Consider the following 21251-nt stretch of genomic DNA (forward strand, 5'->3'; position numbering starts at 1 on the left):
CATGTAAGCATTCTTATTCAGTTTGCAAGTTGCGGAATCACGCCTCCCTTTTCCCATCCTATCATAAGCCGATTACCTCACTCGTTTTTCTCTAATTTTCCTTATCTGACTACCCTGCTGTCCTTGTCCTTGTCTGTTACAGCCTGTCTGCTATTTTATCCAGTTCCCCTTATCATACTATAAGCTTATTGTGAAATGCCCCTACTGCTACTTTTGTGGTCAGCTACAACACTTTAAAGTTATTTCTTAGTTTACAACTATTTCTTAAACAAAAACCTCTATATTCGTTAAAATCTTAGCCTTAGGTATGCTGCAAGAATCCCGCGACCGTTTGTGTAATGTTCCCCTTCCCCTCCCCCCACAACACCCCGTCACCCATCTGCAAAAACAACATCTCTAACTGCATTTCTAATCTCCCACAAACTGTCAGGGACATTTAAGCTACTGCTCGGCGAGCACACGCTGGACGGCAGTAAATTGAGGGGTGTGTAGGTTAGGTTGATCTTAGATTAAGAAAACTGCTCGGCACGACATCGTGGGCCGAAGGGCCTGTACTGTGCAATGTTCTAACTGCAGGCACATCCACACACATCAAAGACATGGAGGGCTCGGCTGAATCTATTGCTTTCTTCTCTACGTGTCACGTTTCATCGAGGTAGCGTCCTAGGCCCAAGCATCTTCAGCGAGTGGTGAGAATATGCAGTGCACTGCCTGAGAGAGAGGGTGCTGGAGGCAGATTCAATGGTGACTTTGGTCGGAGGGTCGGATACTTATCTGAAGAGAGAATATTTGCTGCAGGGCGAGTGGGACTGGGGAAGTTGCTCGTGCAGAGAGCTGATGCAGACATGACAGGCTGAATGTATCATTCAATGCGTGCAGTTCTGCAGTTGGTTACCGCCTCCTCAAAAACGCTGTGCTGGTCACGTGAGAAGTCACGTAAGCTTAGCCCTGACCCACTTGATTGGTGAGATACTGACGATCTCTACATGACCATGAGACAGTGGTTCACTGACAGGGGAAAAAAAGCAACTGCTGTAAACGGACCTGCTGCTCTCGTTAGAAATCCTGGGAGGACTACGGCGACAGGGAAACTGTCAGCAGTGATCTACAAGTCTTTGAACAGAATCAAGCTGATTGAAAACATGGAGGACAAATGGGACTTGAGGCAGTCCGCGGTATTGTAGTTATCGCTTCTCGGCCTTTTGGCTAAGATCAAGTGTAGTATCTGTTCTTATCAGTTTAATATCTGATACGTCCCTTATCTGGGGACCATATATTAAATTGATTTTTGGAGCAGGGAGATGGAATAGGGGCTTGCTCCGTCCACTCCACGCATCGACCTGGTATTGCAGTACCTCCGGGAACGGTGCACCCCTCATCTATAAATCTAAAAACAGCTTCATGTTTATAACTCAGGCTTTCGGTGCTTTGTGTCTGCTGGATGGGTTTGAGTACCAAGTGCTTCATTTCTCACACCTCACATCCAACCGGGCGTGAGTCGATTCAAACTCGTCTGTTCTAAGGTGGCTGCTCAGCTCCCGCTCCCTATCCTTCTCTCGCCATCTCTGTCTCTTGCGCACCTTGACACTTGCTCTCAATGTCATCCCCTCGGACCCCTGCTGCGTGCTGCACCTTCCCGCCAACGCCGGGCCCCGATCACACCACATGGTGTCAGAATTTGGGAGTCGCAGCAACCGTAGCTGCCCACCAGCTTTTCATACTCGCGAGCGACATTTCAGAAAAACAAGAGAAGGTCAACTGTGCTACGTTGCTGCATGCTGCTGGGGATGAAGCTATCTCGGGGTTCAGTCGTTTTGATTTTGATGACTTGAAAGAGAGATTTCGAGAACACTGTGAGCTAGGACAAAAATCATCGGGACGTATTTAAGGCACATGCTTTTCATCAGACTGCAAGGGCAGGCGGAATCGATAGGTACGTATGTGACTGACCGGAAAAACGAGGCAAAGGACTGTGAGTTTCAGCCATTTTCCGATTCACGGAGCCGCGACAGAATCGTGTGTGCTATCACGAATGACTGAGTCAGAGGCAGGTTACTCAGAGAGTCAATTCTCACTGGGAAAAGCAAAGAGACAGCACTAACTCGACAACAGCACGTGAGAAAACGTAGAACAAACAAACCAATGTTTGCTGACCGGAACTGGCCTGGAAAGATAATAAGGCAGGTAGGAGCACTGCAGATTATCCGGCACCTGGGCTGTGTACGCAGGGACTGGCACAACACCCCCTTGCCTTCTTTTGCACTTAGAATGCTGCCAGTTCTGGCTGAGGCAGCAAAGTCAGTCTCACACAAGCAGCGTGTGCCAGCTGTCTGTGACAACAAATTCCAAAGACTCACAACCCTCTGAGAGAAGACGTTTCTCCTGATCTCACTCTTAAATTGGTGCCTCTTTATTCTGTTCAGTTCTAGACACTCCCATGAGGGAAAATGTCCTCTCAGCATTTACCCTGTCGAGCCACGTAAGAATCCAATATGTTTCAATAAGATTGTGTCTCATTCATTTAAACTCAGGATCTACACTCATCTGGAGGTAGGGTTTACCGGGCTCAGTTTTACTGAAAAGCTGACCTCCGGCTAGTTCAGCAAATAGGTCGTTGAGCAAAGGGAAAGGAAACCGCCTAGCACACACCAGCAGGTGAACTGTTGCAGCATGATATTGCGGCTCCGGCACTCAATCCCTCTACGAATGAAACCTAACAGCCTTCTTAACAGCACTATCCACTTGGGTGGCAACTTTCAGGGATCTATGTACATGGGACTCCAAGATCCCTCTGCACATCCACACTACCAAGAATCTTTCCATCGACCCAGTACTCTGCCTTCCTGTTATTCTTCCCAAAGTGCATCACCTCACATTTAGCTGCATTGAACTCCATTTGCCACCTCTCAGCCCAATTCTGCAGTTTATCCAAGTCCCCCTGCAACCTGTAACATTCTTCCACACTGACCACCACTCCACCGACTTTAGCGTCGTCTGCAAATTTACTAATCCATCCACCTATGTTATGCCTGCATCTAAGTCATTTATAAAAATGACAAACAGCAGTGGTCCCAAAACAGACCCTTGTGGCACACCACTAGTAACCGGACTCCAGGCTGAATATTTTCCATCAACCACCACCCGCTGCCTTCTTTCAGAAAGCCAGTTTCTAAGCCAAGCTGCTAAATCACCCTCAGTTCCATGCCTCTGCATTTTCTCCAACAGCCTACCACGTGGAACCTTATCAAAGGCTCCCGGCGTCCTGCTTCTCTATCCCATTGAAAACAATAGCGTGCTTCTTTAGAATTCTTGATCAGTCACTCTCAGAATCTTGACAAGTGATTGCCTTCGGCCCAGTTGAGTTTGATTCTGTCCAACCACATTCTTGCCCATAAAGCTCTAAGATTTCCTTTGTTGACGCGCAGGCTGTGTCTTCAGACTGACCGTATAACTGAACGTTCCCACCGTGAAAGCACCTGTGTGTGTTCCTCGCTCAGTTTCTGAAGGTTGCAGCGCAACGTGACTCAGCCGTATCAATGAAACCGGTGTCCACCTCCATTCTTACCGGTTTGCCGTTCAGTAAGGGAGCGACCGGGGCGTCGGCAGCTATCGCCAGTATCTGTAACAACAACACCTCATTGGTTTGTGCGCCTGGGCTTTTGTCTTCTTGCCCTTTTTGTACCATTTAGGATTTCTTCCTGTACTTTCGCTGCAGGTTATTGGTACTTTCTCCCCCGAGCGCACCCACTTAATATATTCTTTTTTAATGCTGCAGTTTCTGCACACAGCTTCTTTCCAGCAGCAATTTGCTGCTGCCTGACATGTGTTTCCACAGCAGTGGCAGTTTTGTGTCTGCGTTGGTGCTTGTCCCTGGGCCACCATTTTGTGAACTCTCAGCCACCATTTTGTGAGGTGTTGACCTTCCTTGGCTGCGAGTTCCATCACGGTTGCCATTCCCAGCACTTTCATTTAAGTGTAGTCACCTTTGCGTCAGTAATCTCTTCTGGATCGCTTCACATCTTACGGCAGGCTGCTACAAAAGGTAGAGTCTCGTGGGATCTGAGGTGAGTCGGCTAGCTGGATACAAAACCGACTCGGGGCGCATTTTTCGGAAAGGAGATCAGTAACTAGTGGCGTCCCGCAGGGCTCAGTGCTAGGACCTTTGTTGTTTGTGACGTGTAAATAAATGATCTGTACAAAGAGCTGTACAAAACTCCAGTTAGGCTACAATTGGGATATCGCGCGCAATGCTGTTCGGCACACTACCAGAAGGACGTGGATGCTTTGGAGAGGGTGCAGAGAAGGTTTACCAGCACGTTGCCTGCCCTGGAGCGCTTCTGCTGTGAGGAGAGATTGAATAAACTTGGATTGTCGTCACTGCAAAGACGGAAGCTGAGGGGCGACCTGATAGTGGTCGACAGCATACTGAGAGGCATCGAAAGGGTGGGGTGGCGAGTCAGTGGGTACAGGTTCACGGTGAGAGGGGGAAAGTGAGAAGGGAAAAGTGCGGGGAAAGGTTTTCACACAGAGGATGGTGGGTGCCTGGAACGCGTTGCCAGTCGAAGCGCTGGAAGCAGGCACATTAGGAACGTGGGTTGGTACATTAGGAACTTGCAGCGTGGGTTGGTACCTGGGACTTCGATGTTGTGGCTATTACGGAGACATGGGTAGAACAGGGACAGGATTGGCTGTTGCAGGTTCCAGGGTTTAAATGTTTTAGTAGGGTCAGAGGTGGGGGTAAAAGAGGGGGAGGTGTGGCATTGCTTGTCAAAGATAGTATTACAGCTGTGGAAAGGACGATGGATGAAGACTCGCCGTCTGAGGTAGTTTGGGCTGAGGTTAGGAATAGGAAAGGTGAGCTCACCCTGTTAGTAATTTTTTACAGGCCTCCTAATAGTCCTAGAAACGTAGAAGAAAGGATTGCGAGGATGATTCAAGAGAAGAGTGAAAGTAATAGGGTGGTTGTTATGGGGGACTTTAACTTTCCTGATATTGATTGGGAAAGCTATAGCTCAAGTTCGTTAGATGGGTCAGTGTTTGTCCAATGTGTGCAGGAGGGTTTCCTGACACAATATGTAGATAGGCCAACAAGAGGTGAGGCCATACTGGATTTGGTTCTGGGTAACGAACCAGGCCAGGTGTTAGAATTAGAGGTAGGTGAGCACTTTGGGGACAGTGACCACAATTCGGTGACTTTTACTCTCGCGATGGAGAGGGATAAGTGTGCACTACAGGGCAAGAGTTATAGCTGGGGGCAGGGAAATTATGATGCGGTGAGGCATGACTTAGGATGTGTGGCTTGGAAAAGTAAGCTTCAAGACAAGGGCGTAACTGATATGTGGAGCTTGTTCAAGGAGCAACTATTGAGTGTCCTTGATAAGTATGTACCCGTCAGGCAGGGAGGAAAGGGTCGTGTGAGGGAGCCGTGGTTTAATAAGGAATTGGAATCCCTTGTTAAATGGAAGAGGGCGGCCTATGTAAAGATGAGGCGTGAAGGTTCAATTGGGGCGATTGAGAGTTATACGGTAGCCAGGAAGGACCTGAAGAGAGAGCTAAGAGCAGCAAGGAGGGGACATGAAAGGGCCTTAGTTGGTAGGATTAGGGAAAACCCTAAGGCTTTCTATAGGTATGTCAGGAATAAAAGAATGACTAGGGTAGGAATAGGTCCAGTCAAGGATAGTCGTGGGAAGTTGCGTGTGGAGGCTGAAGAGATTGGGGAGACATTGAATGAATACTTTTCGTCAGTATTCAATCAGGAACAGGACATTGTTGTCAATGTGAGTACTGAGTCACAATTAAGTAGAATGGATGGCTTTGAGGTATGTAGAGAAGAGGTGTTGGAAATTCTGGAAAGGGTGAAAATAGATAAGTCCCCTGGGCCTGATGGCATTTATCCTAGGATTCTCCGGGAAGCAAGGGAGGAGATTGCAGAGCCATTGGCCTTGATTTTTATGTCCTCGTTGTCTACAGGAGTAGTGCCAGAAGATTGGAGGCTAGCAAATGTGGTTCCCTTGTTCAAGAAGGGGAGTAGGGATAACCCTAGTAACTATTGGCTGGTGAGTCTCACTTCTGTTGTGGGCAAAATCTTAGAGAGAATTCTAAGGGATAGGATTTATGAACATCTGGATAGGAATAATGTGATCAAGGATAGTCAGCATGGTTTTGTGAAGGGCAGGTCGTGCCTCACAAACCTTATTGAATTCTTTGAGAAGGTGACTAAGGAGGTGAACGAGGGGAAAGCGGTAGATGTGGTGTATATGGATTTTAGTAAGGCGTTTGATAAGGTTCCTCATGGTGGACTACTGCAAAAAACACGGAGGTATGGCATTGAGGGTGAGTTGGAGGTTTGGATTAGGAGTTGGCTGGCTGGAAGAAGACAGAGGGTAGTAGTTGATGGCAAAGGTTCATCTTGGAGTGCCGTCACTAGCGGTGTTCCGCAAGGATCTGTTTTGGGACCATTGCTGTTTGTCATTTTTATAAATGACCTGGAGGAGGGGTTAGAAGGTTGGGTGAGCAAGTTTGCGGATGATACGAAAGTCGGAGGAGTTGTAGACAGTGAGGAAGGATGTGGCAGGTTACAGCGGGATATAGATAAGCTGCAGAACTGGGCAGAAAGGTGGCAAATGGCGTTCAATGTAGCTAAGTGTGAGGTGATTCACTTTGGTAAGAGTAATAAAAAGATGGGGTACTGGGCTAATGGACGGATACTTGGTAGTGTGGATGAGCAGAGGGATCTTGGTGTCCATGTACACAGATCTTTGAAAGTTGCCACCCAGGTAAATAGTGCGGTGAAGAAGGCATATGGCGTACTGGCTTTTATTGGTAGAGGAATTGAGTTCCGGAGTACTGAGGTCATGTTGCAGTTGTATAAGACTCTGGTGCGTCCGCATCTGGAGTATTGTGTGCAGTTTTGGTCGCCATACTATAGGAAGGATGTGGAGGCACTGGAACGGGTGCAGAGGAGGTTTACCAGGATGTTGCCTGGTATGGTAGAAAGATCATATGAGGAAAGGCTGAGGCACTTGGGGTTGTTTTCATTGGAGAAAAGAAGGTTTAGGGGTGACTTGATAGAGGTGTACAAGATGATTAGGGGTTTAGATAGGGTCGACAGTGAGAATCTTTTTCCAAGGGGGCATAGCTTTAAATTAAGGAGGGGTAGGTATAGGACAGATGTTAGGGGTAGGTTCTTTACTCAGCGAGTCGTGAGTTCATGGAATGCCCTGCCAGTAGCAGTGGTGGACTCTCCCTCATTATGGGCATTTAAGCAGGCATTGGATAGGCATATGGAGGATAGTGGGCTAGTGTAGGTTAGGTGGGCTTGGATCGGCGCAACATCGAGGGCCGAAGGGCCTGTACTGCGCTGAATTCTTCTATGTTCTATGTTTAAGGCTCACCTTGTTAGACACGTGAACGGGAGGCGGAACGGCGGGACTGAAACCACGTCTGGGCAACAAGTAGCACGTCCAAACAAGGAGTAGGAATCGGCACAGGCTCGCTGGGCCCTGTGTTATCGACCCGACGTGCCAAAGTCTCCGGCCACGTGTATAACTTTGGTGAATTTCTGCAAATACCTTGTAGACGGGGCTGTGACAGGGACCTTATTGGGGTGTCGACGATAATGAGGGCCACGGCGGGCATTTTTGCTGAGTTTGCAGATGGCACAAAGATAGCGAGAGGGACAGGTAGTTTTGAGGAAACGGGCAGGCTGCAGAAGGGCGTGGAGATGAAGGGCGAGTGGGGAAAGAAGTGACCAAGTGTGCGGTTTTGCACTTTGGTAGCAAGAACAATCGGGTAGACGATTTTCTGAACGAGGGAAAGGCTTTGCAAATCTGAAGCGCTGAGGGTCTTGGGAGTCTTAGTTCCAGGTTGTTTCATGATTAACATGCAGGTTCATCCGATGGTTCGGAAGGCAAATGCAGTGTCGGCATTCATTTCAAGCGGGCGAGAAAAAAGGAGCAGAGACGTGCTGCTGAGGCTGCATCAGACTCTGGTCTGACCACAGGTGGAATATCGGGAGCAGTTTTGTGCCCTGTACCAAAGGAAGGGATGCGCTGGTGTTGGAGGGAGTCTAGAGAAGGTTTACAAGCGTGTTCCCCCTGGGGCTGAAGGGTTTGTCACACGAGGTCTCTGGGTCTATACCCGATGGTGTTTCGAAAGGTAAGGCGGGATCTGACTGAACCTTACAGGCTACTGGGAGGCCTGGTCAGAGTGGATGTGAAGAAGATTAGATTAGATTACATTACATTACAGTGTGGAAACAGGCCCTTCGACCCAACAAGTCCACACCGACCCGCCGAAGCGCAACCCACCCATACCCCTACATTTGCCCCTTACCTAACACTACGGGCAATTTAGCATGGCCAATTCACCTGACCTGCACATCTTTGGACTGTGGGAGGAAACCGGAGCACCCGGAGGAAACCCACGCAGGCACGGGGAGAACGTGCAAACTCCACACAGTCAGTCGCCTGAGGCGGGAATTGAACCCGATGATCCCACTAGTAGGCGAGACGAGGACCTGGAAGTACAGCCTCAGGGTGAAGGGTCGTCCCTTCAGGCTGAGATGAGGTTGCATTTAAGACAGAGATAGAGAGGTTCTTGATTATAAGGGGATCAAGGGTTGTGGGGAGAGGGCAGGAGAATCGGGGTTGAGAAACCTGTGAGCCACGACCGAATGGCGGAGCGTGGGCCGAATGGCCCGATTCTGCTCCTACGTCTTATGGGCCGTCAGACCTTCCGTGGTCTTGCGGTCATGACAGAAAGCAGTTGTTTCCCAGAGGGTGGCGGCGGTCTGGAATGCACTGCTTGGGAGGGTAGCGAGGCGGGGAACCTCAAAACCTTGAAAAACTACTTGGATGAGCACTGGAAATGTCATAACCTTTCCTGGCTACGGACCAAGTGCTGGAAAGTGGGACTAGAGCAGACTTAGAGTAGCTTTGTCAGTGCGGACTCGGAGGGCCAAAGGGCCTCTTCTGTACTGTGTGACTGTGTGGGGAAGCTTTCTGATTCCCATCTGTTGATTGAGGCCGCCCCATTGATGCTTCCTGATGCGGAGCAGCCGGATGGATCCAAGTGCGCATTGAAGGTGAGAGGGTGGCAGAGAGCTTCGGAGCCTCCGTCCGTTTGGTTCAGGTTTCGTCTCGTCCTGATGCAAGCATCGATGTACGTGCTCAGTGGCTACCAATAGAGTGAAGGTGCAGTTGATCACTGACTCCACGCGTGGTGCTGCAGGTTGTAATGTCTAGACGAAAACAGAACTCGCTGCACCCTTCGGGAGAAGGGTCACTGGACTCGAAAAAGCGTTAATTCTGCTTTTTCCCCACAGATGCTGAGGTTTTGCTTACTGGGTGTTTTGCTTTATTTTGCATTTTAGACCTTGCTTTTTGATTGCACAGCCACTATCAAACCATTAGCTTGCTGTTAGCGCTGCAATTAGCACTCTTGAATCTTGATTTGCAATTCTAAGGAAGCAGACCGAATTGGAATGTTTGGAGCCGAACCAATAAAGGCTGATTTGCTGTAAATTGATCTTCACATCCCCGCCCCGTCGTGCTATTCATTTGCACGAGGTGGGTTGGGGGATGGGAGTTCACACTTTCCAAGACAAGATGGATTAGTCTGTAAGAGGTACTGTTCGTAAAGGTGAGCGAGCCGAGATTTCCTGACAGTGAGATTTTTCGGTCAGAATTCGAACCTGCTCCAATCATTTGCCTTGTGGGGAGGCAGGGATTTTTCACATTGGTAACAGCTGAGATTTTTAGAACGTCGAACAGAGCAGCGCAACAACAGGCCCTTCGGCAACTGTGAGAAACAAAACTCACTCACAATTCAGCCTGAGACAAAGCCTTGGAAACAAGAACATTTAATTCTTTACGGCCTTGCAAGAACAGGCGTTTTGCTCAAGCAATCAGGCTAGCAAAAGCGCGCGAAAACAAAACATGTAAGCATTCTTATTCAGTTTGCAAGTTGCGGAATCACGCCTCCCTTTTCCCATCCTATCATAAGCCGATTACCTCACTCGTTTTTCTCTAATTTTCCTTATCTGACTACCCTGCTGTCCTTGTCCTTGTCTGTTACAGCCTGTCTGCTATTTTATCCAGTTCCCCTTATCATACTATAAGCTTATTGTGAAATGCCCCTACTGCTACTTTTGTGGTCAGCTACAACACTTTAAAGTTATTTCTTAGTTTACAACTATTTCTTAAACAAAAACCTCTATATTCGTTAAAATCTTAGCCTTAGGTATGCTGCAAGAATCCCGCGACCGTTTGTGTAATGTTCCCCTTCCCCTCCCCCCACAACACCCCGTCACCCATCTGCAAAAACAACATCTCTAACTGCATTTCTAATCTCCCACAAACTGTCAGGGACATTTAAGCTACTGCTCGGCGAGCACACGCTGGACGGCAGTAAATTGAGGGGTGTGTAGGTTAGGTTGATCTTAGATTAAGAAAACTGCTCGGCACGACATCGTGGGCCGAAGGGCCTGTACTGTGCAATGTTCTAACTGCAGGCACATCCACACACATCAAAGACATGGAGGGCTCGGCTGAATCTATTGCTTTCTTCTCTACGTGTCACGTTTCATCGAGGTAGCGTCCTAGGCCCAAGCATCTTCAGCGAGTGGTGAGAATATGCAGTGCACTGCCTGAGAGAGAGGGTGCTGGAGGCAGATTCAATGGTGACTTTGGTCGGAGGGTCGGATACTTATCTGAAGAGAGAATATTTGCTGCAGGGCGAGTGGGACTGGGGAAGTTGCTCGTGCAGAGAGCTGATGCAGACATGACAGGCTGAATGTATCATTCAATGCGTGCAGTTCTGCAGTTGGTTACCGCCTCCTCAAAAACGCTGTGCTGGTCACGTGAGAAGTCACGTAAGCTTAGCCCTGACCCACTTGATTGGTGAGATACTGACGATCTCTACATGACCATGAGACAGTGGTTCACTGACAGGGGAAAAAAAGCAACTGCTGTAAACGGACCTGCTGCTCTCGTTAGAAATCCTGGGAGGACTACGGCGACAGGGAAACTGTCAGCAGTGATCTACAAGTCTTTGAACAGAATCAAGCTGATTGAAAACATGGAGGACAAATGGGACTTGAGGCAGTCCGCGGTATTGTAGTTATCGCTTCTCGGCCTTTTGGCTAAGATCAAGTGTAGTATCTGTTCTTATCAGTTTAATATCTGATACGTCCCTTATCTGGGGACCATATATTAAATTGATTTTTGGAGCAGGGAGATGGAATAGGGGCTTGCTCCGTCCACTCCACGCATCGACCTGGTATTGCAGTACCTCCGGGAACGGTGCACCCCTCATCTATAAATCTAAAAACAGCTTCATGTTTATAACTCAGGCTTTCGGTGCTTTGTGTCTGCTGGATGGGTTTGAGTACCAAGTGCTTCATTTCTCACACCTCACATCCAACCGGGCGTGAGTCGATTCAAACTCGTCTGTTCTAAGGTGGCTGCTCAGCTCCCGCTCCCTATCCTTCTCTCGCCATCTCTGTCTCTTGCGCACCTTGACACTTGCTCTCAATGTCATCCCCTCGGACCCCTGCTGCGTGCTGCACCTTCCCGCCAACGCCGGGCCCCGATCACACCACATGGTGTCAGAATTTGGGAGTCGCAGCAACCGTAGCTGCCCACCAGCTTTTCATACTCGCGAGCGACATTTCAGAAAAACAAGAGAAGGTCAACTGTGCTACGTTGCTGCATGCTGCTGGGGATGAAGCTATCTCGGGGTTCAGTCGTTTTGATTTTGATGACTTGAAAGAGAGATTTCGAGAACACTGTGAGCTAGGACAAAAATCATCGGGACGTATTTAAGGCACATGCTTTTCATCAGACTGCAAGGGCAGGCGGAATCGATAGGTACGTATGTGACTGACCGGAAAAACGAGGCAAAGGACTGTGAGTTTCAGCCATTTTCCGATTCACGGAGCCGCGACAGAATCGTGTGTGCTATCACGAATGACTGAGTCAGAGGCAGGTTACTCAGAGAGTCAATTCTCACTGGGAAAAGCAAAGAGACAGCACTAACTCGACAACAGCACGTGAGAAAACGTAGAACAAACAAACCAATGTTTGCTGACCGGAACTGGCCTGGAAAGATAATAAGGCAGGTAGGAGCACTGCAGATTATCCGGCACCTGGGCTGTGTACGCAGGGACTGGCACAACACCCCCTTGCCTTCTTTTGCACTTAGAATGCTGCCAGTTCTGGCTGAGGCAGCAAAGTCAGTCTCACACAAGCAGCGTGTGCCAGCTGTCTGTGACAACAAATTCCAAAGACTCACAACCCTCTGAGAGAAGACGTTTCTCCTGATCTCACTCTTAAATTGGTGCCTCTTTATTCTGTTCAGTTCTAGACACTCCCATGAGGGAAAATGTCCTCTCAGCATTTACCCTGTCGAGCCACGTAAGAATCCAATATGTTTCAATAAGATTGTGTCTCATTCATTTAAACTCAGGATCTACACTCATCTGGAGGTAGGGTTTACCGGGCTCAGTTTTACTGAAAAGCTGACCTCCGGCTAGTTCAGCAAATAGGTCGTTGAGCAAAGGGAAAGGAAACCGCCTAGCACACACCAGCAGGTGAACTGTTGCAGCATGATATTGCGGCTCCGGCACTCAATCCCTCTACGAATGAAACCTAACAGCCTTCTTAACAGCACTATCCACTTGGGTGGCAACTTTCAGGGATCTATGTACATGGGACTCCAAGATCCCTCTGCACATCCACACTACCAAGAATCTTTCCATCGACCCAGTACTCTGCCTTCCTGTTATTCTTCCCAAAGTGCATCACCTCACATTTAGCTGCATTGAACTCCATTTGCCACCTCTCAGCCCAATTCTGCAGTTTATCCAAGTCCCCCTGCAACCTGTAACATTCTTCCACACTGACCACCACTCCACCGACTTTAGCGTCGTCTGCAAATTTACTAATCCATCCACCTATGTTATGCCTGCATCTAAGTCATTTATAAAAATGACAAACAGCAGTGGTCCCAAAACAGACCCTTGTGGCACACCACTAGTAACCGGACTCCAGGCTGAATATTTTCCATCAACCACCACCCGCTGCCTTCTTTCAGAAAGCCAGTTTCTAAGCCAAGCTGCTAAATCACCCTCAGTTCCATGCCTCTGCATTTTCTCCAACAGCCTACCACGTGGAACCTTATCAAAGGCTCCCGGCGTCCTGCTTCTCTATCCCATTGAAAACAATAGCGTGCTTCTTTAGAATTCTTGATCAGTCACTCTCAGAATCTTGACAAGTGATTGCCTTCGGCCCAGTTGAGTTTGATTCTGTCCAACCACATTCTTGCCCATAAAGCTCTAAGATTTCCTTTGTTGACGCGCAGGCTGTGTCTTCAGACTGACCGTATAACTGAACGTTCCCACCGTGAAAGCACCTGTGTGTGTTCCTCGCTCAGTTTCTGAAGGTTGCAGCGCAACGTGACTCAGCCGTATCAATGAAACCGGTGTCCACCTCCATTCTTACCGGTTTGCCGTTCAGTAAGGGAGCGACCGGGGCGTCGGCAGCTATCGCCAGTATCTGTAACAACAACACCTCATTGGTTTGTGCGCCTGGGCTTTTGTCTTCTTGCCCTTTTTGTACCATTTAGGATTTCTTCCTGTACTTTCGCTGCAGGTTATTGGTACTTTCTCCCCCGAGCGCACCCACTTAATATATTCTTTTTTAATGCTGCAGTTTCTGCACACAGCTTCTTTCCAGCAGCAATTTGCTGCTGCCTGACATGTGTTTCCACAGCAGTGGCAGTTTTGTGTCTGCGTTGGTGCTTGTCCCTGGGCCACCATTTTGTGAACTCTCAGCCACCATTTTGTGAGGTGTTGACCTTCCTTGGCTGCGAGTTCCATCACGGTTGCCATTCCCAGCACTTTCATTTAAGTGTAGTCACCTTTGCGTCAGTAATCTCTTCTGGATCGCTTCACATCTTACGGCAGGCTGCTACAAAAGGTAGAGTCTCGTGGGATCTGAGGTGAGTCGGCTAGCTGGATACAAAACCGACTCGGGGCGCATTTTTCGGAAAGGAGATCAGTAACTAGTGGCGTCCCGCAGGGCTCAGTGCTAGGACCTTTGTTGTTTGTGACGTGTAAATAAATGATCTGTACAAAGAGCTGTACAAAACTCCAGTTAGGCTACAATTGGGATATCGCGCGCAATGCTGTTCGGCACACTACCAGAAGGACGTGGATGCTTTGGAGAGGGTGCAGAGAAGGTTTACCAGCACGTTGCCTGCCCTGGAGCGCTTCTGCTGTGAGGAGAGATTGAATAAACTTGGATTGTCGTCACTGCAAAGACGGAAGCTGAGGGGCGACCTGATAGTGGTCGACAGCATACTGAGAGGCATCGAAAGGGTGGGGTGGCGAGTCAGTGGGTACAGGTTCACGGTGAGAGGGGGAAAGTGAGAAGGGAAAAGTGCGGGGAAAGGTTTTCACACAGAGGATGGTGGGTGCCTGGAACGCGTTGCCAGTCGAAGCGCTGGAAGCAGGCACATTAGGAACGTGGGTTGGTACATTAGGAACTTGCAGCGTGGGTTGGTACCTGGGACTTCGATGTTGTGGCTATTACGGAGACATGGGTAGAACAGGGACAGGATTGGCTGTTGCAGGTTCCAGGGTTTAAATGTTTTAGTAGGGTCAGAGGTGGGGGTAAAAGAGGGGGAGGTGTGGCATTGCTTGTCAAAGATAGTATTACAGCTGTGGAAAGGACGATGGATGAAGACTCGCCGTCTGAGGTAGTTTGGGCTGAGGTTAGGAATAGGAAAGGTGAGCTCACCCTGTTAGTAATTTTTTACAGGCCTCCTAATAGTCCTAGAAACGTAGAAGAAAGGATTGCGAGGATGATTCAAGAGAAGAGTGAAAGTAATAGGGTGGTTGTTATGGGGGACTTTAACTTTCCTGATATTGATTGGGAAAGCTATAGCTCAAGTTCGTTAGATGGGTCAGTGTTTGTCCAATGTGTGCAGGAGGGTTTCCTGACACAATATGTAGATAGGCCAACAAGAGGTGAGGCCATACTGGATTTGGTTCTGGGTAACGAACCAGGCCAGGTGTTAGAATTAGAGGTAGGTGAGCACTTTGGGGACAGTGACCACAATTCGGTGACTTTTACTCTCGCGATGGAGAGGGATAAGTGTGCACTACAGGGCAAGAGTTATAGCTGGGGGCAGGGAAATTATGATGCGGTGAGGCATGACTTAGGATGTGTGGCTTGGAAAAGTAAGCTTCAAGACAAGGGCGTAACTGATATGTGGAGCTTGTTCAAGGAGCAACTATTGAGTGTCCTTGATAAGTATGTACCCGTCAGGCAGGGAGGAAAGGGTCGTGTGAGGGAGCCGTGGTTTAATAAGGAATTGGAATCCCTTGTTAAATGGAAGAGGGCGGCCTATGTAAAGATGAGGCGTGAAGGTTCAATTGGGGCGATTGAGAGTTATACGGTAGCCAGGAAGGACCTGAAGAGAGAGCTAAGAGCAGCAAGGAGGGGACATGAAAGGGCCTTAGTTGGTAGGATTAGGGAAAACCCTAAGGCTTTCTATAGGTATGTCAGGAATAAAAGAATGACTAGGGTAGGAATAGGTCCAGTCAAGGATAGTCGTGGGAAGTTGCGTGTGGAGGCTGAAGAGATTGGGGAGACATTGAATGAATACTTTTCGTCAGTATTCAATCAGGAACAGGACATTGTTGTCAATGTGAGTACTGAGTCACAATTAAGTAGAATGGATGGCTTTGAGGTATGTAGAGAAGAGGTGTTGGAAATTCTGGAAAGGGTGAAAATAGATAAGTCCCCTGGGCCTGATGGCATTTATCCTAGGATTCTCCGGGAAGCAAGGGAGGAGATTGCAGAGCCATTGGCCTTGATTTTTATGTCCTCGTTGTCTACAGGAGTAGTGCCAGAAGATTGGAGGCTAGCAAATGTGGTTCCCTTGTTCAAGAAGGGGAGTAGGGATAACCCTAGTAACTATTGGCTGGTGAGTCTCACTTCTGTTGTGGGCAAAATCTTAGAGAGAATTCTAAGGGATAGGATTTATGAACATCTGGATAGGAATAATGTGATCAAGGATAGTCAGCATGGTTTTGTGAAGGGCAGGTCGTGCCTCACAAACCTTATTGAATTCTTTGAGAAGGTGACTAAGGAGGTGAACGAGGGGAAAGCGGTAGATGTGGTGTATATGGATTTTAGTAAGGCGTTTGATAAGGTTCCTCATGGTGGACTACTGCAAAAAACACGGAGGTATGGCATTGAGGGTGAGTTGGAGGTTTGGATTAGGAGTTGGCTGGCTGGAAGAAGACAGAGGGTAGTAGTTGATGGCAAAGGTTCATCTTGGAGTGCCGTCACTAGCGGTGTTCCGCAAGGATCTGTTTTGGGACCATTGCTGTTTGTCATTTTTATAAATGACCTGGAGGAGGGGTTAGAAGGTTGGGTGAGCAAGTTTGCGGATGATACGAAAGTCGGAGGAGTTGTAGACAGTGAGGAAGGATGTGGCAGGTTACAGCGGGATATAGATAAGCTGCAGAACTGGGCAGAAAGGTGGCAAATGGCGTTCAATGTAGCTAAGTGTGAGGTGATTCACTTTGGTAAGAGTAATAAAAAGATGGGGTACTGGGCTAATGGACGGATACTTGGTAGTGTGGATGAGCAGAGGGATCTTGGTGTCCATGTACACAGATCTTTGAAAGTTGCCACCCAGGTAAATAGTGCGGTGAAGAAGGCATATGGCGTACTGGCTTTTATTGGTAGAGGAATTGAGTTCCGGAGTACTGAGGTCATGTTGCAGTTGTATAAGACTCTGGTGCGTCCGCATCTGGAGTATTGTGTGCAGTTTTGGTCGCCATACTATAGGAAGGATGTGGAGGCACTGGAACGGGTGCAGAGGAGGTTTACCAGGATGTTGCCTGGTATGGTAGAAAGATCATATGAGGAAAGGCTGAGGCACTTGGGGTTGTTTTCATTGGAGAAAAGAAGGTTTAGGGGTGACTTGATAGAGGTGTACAAGATGATTAGGGGTTTAGATAGGGTCGACAGTGAGAATCTTTTTCCAAGGGGGCATAGCTTTAAATTAAGGAGGGGTAGGTATAGGACAGATGTTAGGGGTAGGTTCTTTACTCAGCGAGTCGTGAGTTCATGGAATGCCCTGCCAGTAGCAGTGGTGGACTCTCCCTCATTATGGGCATTTAAGCAGGCATTGGATAGGCATATGGAGGATAGTGGGCTAGTGTAGGTTAGGTGGGCTTGGATCGGCGCAACATCGAGGGCCGAAGGGCCTGTACTGCGCTGAATTCTTCTATGTTCTATGTTTAAGGCTCACCTTGTTAGACACGTGAACGGGAGGCGGAACGGCGGGACTGAAACCACGTCTGGGCAACAAGTAGCACGGCCAAACAAGGAGTAGGAATCGGCACAGGCTCGCTGGGCCCTGTGTTATCGACCCGACGTGCCAAAGTCTCCGGCCACGTGTATAACTTTGGTGAATTTCTGCAAATACCTTGTAGACGGGGCTGTGACAGGGACCTTATTGGGGTGTCGACGATAATGAGGGCCACGGCGGGCATTTTTGCTGAGTTTGCAGATGGCACAAAGATAGCGAGAGGGACAGGTAGTTTTGAGGAAACGGGCAGGCTGCAGAAGGGCGTGGAGATGAAGGGCGAGTGGGGAAAGAAGTGACCAAGTGTGCGGTTTTGCACTTTGGTAGCAAGAACAATCGGGTAGACGATTTTCTGAACGAGGGAAAGGCTTTGCAAATCTGAAGCGCTGAGGGTCTTGGGAGTCTTAGTTCCAGGTTGTTTCATGATTAACATGCAGGTTCATCCGATGGTTCGGAAGGCAAATGCAGTGTCGGCATTCATTTCAAGCGGGCGAGAAAAAAGGAGCAGAGACGTGCTGCTGAGGCTGCATCAGACTCTGGTCTGACCACAGGTGGAATATCGGGAGCAGTTTTGTGCCCTGTACCAAAGGAAGGGATGCGCTGGTGTTGGAGGGAGTCTAGAGAAGGTTTACAAGCGTGTTCCCCCTGGGGCTGAAGGGTTTGTCACACGAGGTCTCTGGGTCTATACCCGATGGTGTTTCGAAAGGTAAGGCGGGATCTGACTGAACCTTACAGGCTACTGGGAGGCCTGGTCAGAGTGGATGTGAAGAAGTTTAGATTAGATTACATTACATTACAGTGTGGAAACAGGCCCTTCGACCCAACAAGTCCACACCGACCCGCCGAAGCGCAACCCACCCATACCCCTACATTTGCCCCTTACCTAACACTACGGGCAATTTAGCATGGCCAATTCACCTGACCTGCACATCTTTGGACTGTGGGAGGAAACCGGAGCACCCGGAGGAAACCCACGCAGGCACGGGGAGAACGTGCAAACTCCACACAGTCAGTCGCCTGAGGCGGGAATTGAACCCGATGATCCCACTAGTAGGCGAGACGAGGACCTGGAAGTACAGCCTCAGGGTGAAGGGTCGTCCCTTCAGGCTGAGATGAGGTTGCATTTAAGACAGAGATAGAGAGGTTCTTGATTATAAGGGGATCAAGGGTTGTGGGGAGAGGGCAGGAGAATCGGGGTTGAGAAACCTGTGAGCCACGACCGAATGGCGGAGCGTGGGCCGAATGGCCCGATTCTGCTCCTACGTCTTATGGGCCGTCAGACCTTCCGTGGTCTTGCGGTCATGACAGAAAGCAGTTGTTTCCCAGAGGGTGGCGGCGGTCTGGAATGCACTGCTTGGGAGGGTAGCGAGGCGGGGAACCTCAAAACCTTGAAAAACTACTTGGATGAGCACTGGAAATGTCATAACCTTTCCTGGCTACGGACCAAGTGCTGGAAAGTGGGACTAGAGCAGACTTAGAGTAGCTTTGTCAGTGCGGACTCGGAGGGCCAAAGGGCCTCTTCTGTACTGTGTGACTGTGTGGGGAAGCTTTCTGATTCCCATCTGTTGATTGAGGCCGCCCCATTGATGCTTCCTGATGCGGAGCAGCCGGATGGATCCAAGTGCGCATTGAAGGTGAGAGGGTGGCAGAGAGCTTCGGAGCCTCCGTCCGTTTGGTTCAGGTTTCGTCTCGTCCTGATGCAAGCATCGATGTACGTGCTCAGTGGCTACCAATAGAGTGAAGGTGCAGTTGATCACTGACTCCACGCGTGGTGCTGCAGGTTGTAATGTCTAGACGAAAACAGAACTCGCTGCACCCTTCGGGAGAAGGGTCACTGGACTCGAAAAAGCGTTAATTCTGCTTTTTCCCCACAGATGCTGAGGTTTTGCTTACTGGGTGTTTTGCTTTATTTTGCATTTTAGACCTTGCTTTTTGATTGCACAGCCACTATCAAACCATTAGCTTGCTGTTAGCGCTGCAATTAGCACTCTTGAATCTTGATTTGCAATTCTAAGGAAGCAGACCGAATTGGAATGTTTGGAGCCGAACCAATAAAGGCTGATTTGCTGTAAATTGATCTTCACATCCCCGCCCCGTCGTGCTATTCATTTGCACGAGGTGGGTTGGGGGATGGGAGTTCACACTTTCCAAGACAAGATGGATTAGTCTGTAAGAGGTACTGTTCGTAAAGGTGAGCGAGCCGAGATTTCCTGACAGTGAGATTTTTCGGTCAGAATTCGAACCTGCTCCAATCATTTGCCTTGTGGGGAGGCAGGGATTTTTCACATTGGTAACAGCTGAGATTTTTAGAACGTCGAACAGAGCAGCGCAACAACAGGCCCTTCGGCAACTGTGAGAAACAAAACTCACTCACAATTCAGCCTGAGACAAAGCCTTGGAAACAAGAACATTTAATTCTTTACGGCCTTGCAAGAACAGGCGTTTTGCTCAAGCAATCAGGCTAGCAAAAGCGCGCGAAAACAAAACATGTAAGCATTCTTATTCAGTTTGCAAGTTGCGGAATCACGCCTCCCTTTTCCCATCCTATCATAAGCCGATTACCTCACTCGTTTTTCTCTAATTTTCCTTATCTGACTACCCTGCTGTCCTTGTCCTTGTCTGTTACAGCCTGTCTGCTATTTTATCCAGTTCCCCTTATCATACTATAAGCTTATTGTGAAATGCCCCTACTGCTACTTTTGTGGTCAGCTACAACACTTTAAAGTTATTTCTTAGTTTACAACTATTTCTTAAACAAAAACCTCTATATTCGTTAAAATCTTAGCCTTAGGTATGCTGCAAGAATCCCGCGACCGTTTGTGTAATGTTCCCCTTCCCCTCCCCCCACAACACCCCGTCACCCATCTGCAAAAACAACATCTCTAACTGCATTTCTAATCTCCCACAAACTGTCAGGGACATTTAAGCTACTGCTCGGCGAGCACACGCTGGACGGCAGTAAATTGAGGGGTGTGTAGGTTAGGTTGATCTTAGATTAAGAAAACTGCTCGGCACGACATCGTGGGCCGAAGGGCCTGTACTGTGCAATGTTCTAACTGCAGGCACATCCACACACATCAAAGACATGGAGGGCTCGGCTGAATCTATTGCTTTCTTCTCTACGTGTCACGTTTCATCGAGGTAGCGTCCTAGGCCCAAGCATCTTCAGCGAGTGGTGAGAATATGCAGTGCACTGCCTGAGAGAGAGGGTGCTGGAGGCAGATTCAATGGTGACTTTGGTCGGAGGGTCGGATACTTATCTGAAGAGAGAATATTTGCTGCAGGGCGAGTGGGACTGGGGAAGTTGCTCGTGCAGAGAGCTGATGCAGACATGACAGGCTGAATGTATCATTCAATGCGTGCAGTTCTGCAGTTGGTTACCGCCTCCTCAAAAACGCTGTGCTGGTCACGTGAGAAGTCACGTAAGCTTAGCCCTGACCCACTTGATTGGTGAGATACTGACGATCTCTACATGACCATGAGACAGTGGTTCACTGACAGGGGAAAAAAAGCAACTGCTGTAAACGGACCTGCTGCTCTCGTTAGAAATCCTGGGAGGACTACGGCGACAGGGAAACTGTCAGCAGTGATCTACAAGTCTTTGAACAGAATCAAGCTGATTGAAAACATGGAGGACAAATGGGACTTGAGGCAGTCCGCGGTATTGTAGTTATCGCTTCTCGGCCTTTTGGCTAAGATCAAGTGTAGTATCTGTTCTTATCAGTTTAATATCTGATACGTCCCTTATCTGGGGACCATATATTAAATTGATTTTTGGAGCAGGGAGATGGAATAGGGGCTTGCTCCGTCCACTCCACGCATCGACCTGGTATTGCAGTACCTCCGGGAACGGTGCACCCCTC

The 21251-nt window shown here is 48.7% G+C and overlaps 3 non-coding genes across 3 annotated transcripts; all 3 read left to right on the plus strand.

The window, feature by feature from the left end:
* The first annotated feature begins 1186 nt into the window (after nt 1-1186).
* On the plus strand, nt 1187-1377 carry LOC148152032 (U2 spliceosomal RNA). The gene has a single exon (XR_015751695.1). It is a non-coding gene; the product is annotated as a U2 spliceosomal RNA (small nuclear RNA).
* A 9746-nt stretch (nt 1378-11123) lies between these two features.
* LOC148152033 (U2 spliceosomal RNA) lies at nt 11124-11314 on the plus strand. The gene has a single exon (XR_015751696.1). It is a non-coding gene; the product is annotated as a U2 spliceosomal RNA (small nuclear RNA).
* A 9746-nt stretch (nt 11315-21060) lies between these two features.
* Nucleotides 21061-21251, plus strand: LOC148152034 (U2 spliceosomal RNA). The gene has a single exon (XR_015751697.1). It is a non-coding gene; the product is annotated as a U2 spliceosomal RNA (small nuclear RNA).

The sequence above is a fragment of the Chiloscyllium plagiosum genome, unplaced genomic scaffold, assembly GCF_037043375.1.
Source record: "Chiloscyllium plagiosum isolate Xiang-an unplaced genomic scaffold, Cpla_swu_hap1 HiC_scaffold_2, whole genome shotgun sequence".
In the NCBI taxonomy this organism is placed as follows: Eukaryota; Metazoa; Chordata; class Chondrichthyes; order Orectolobiformes; family Hemiscylliidae; genus Chiloscyllium; species Chiloscyllium plagiosum.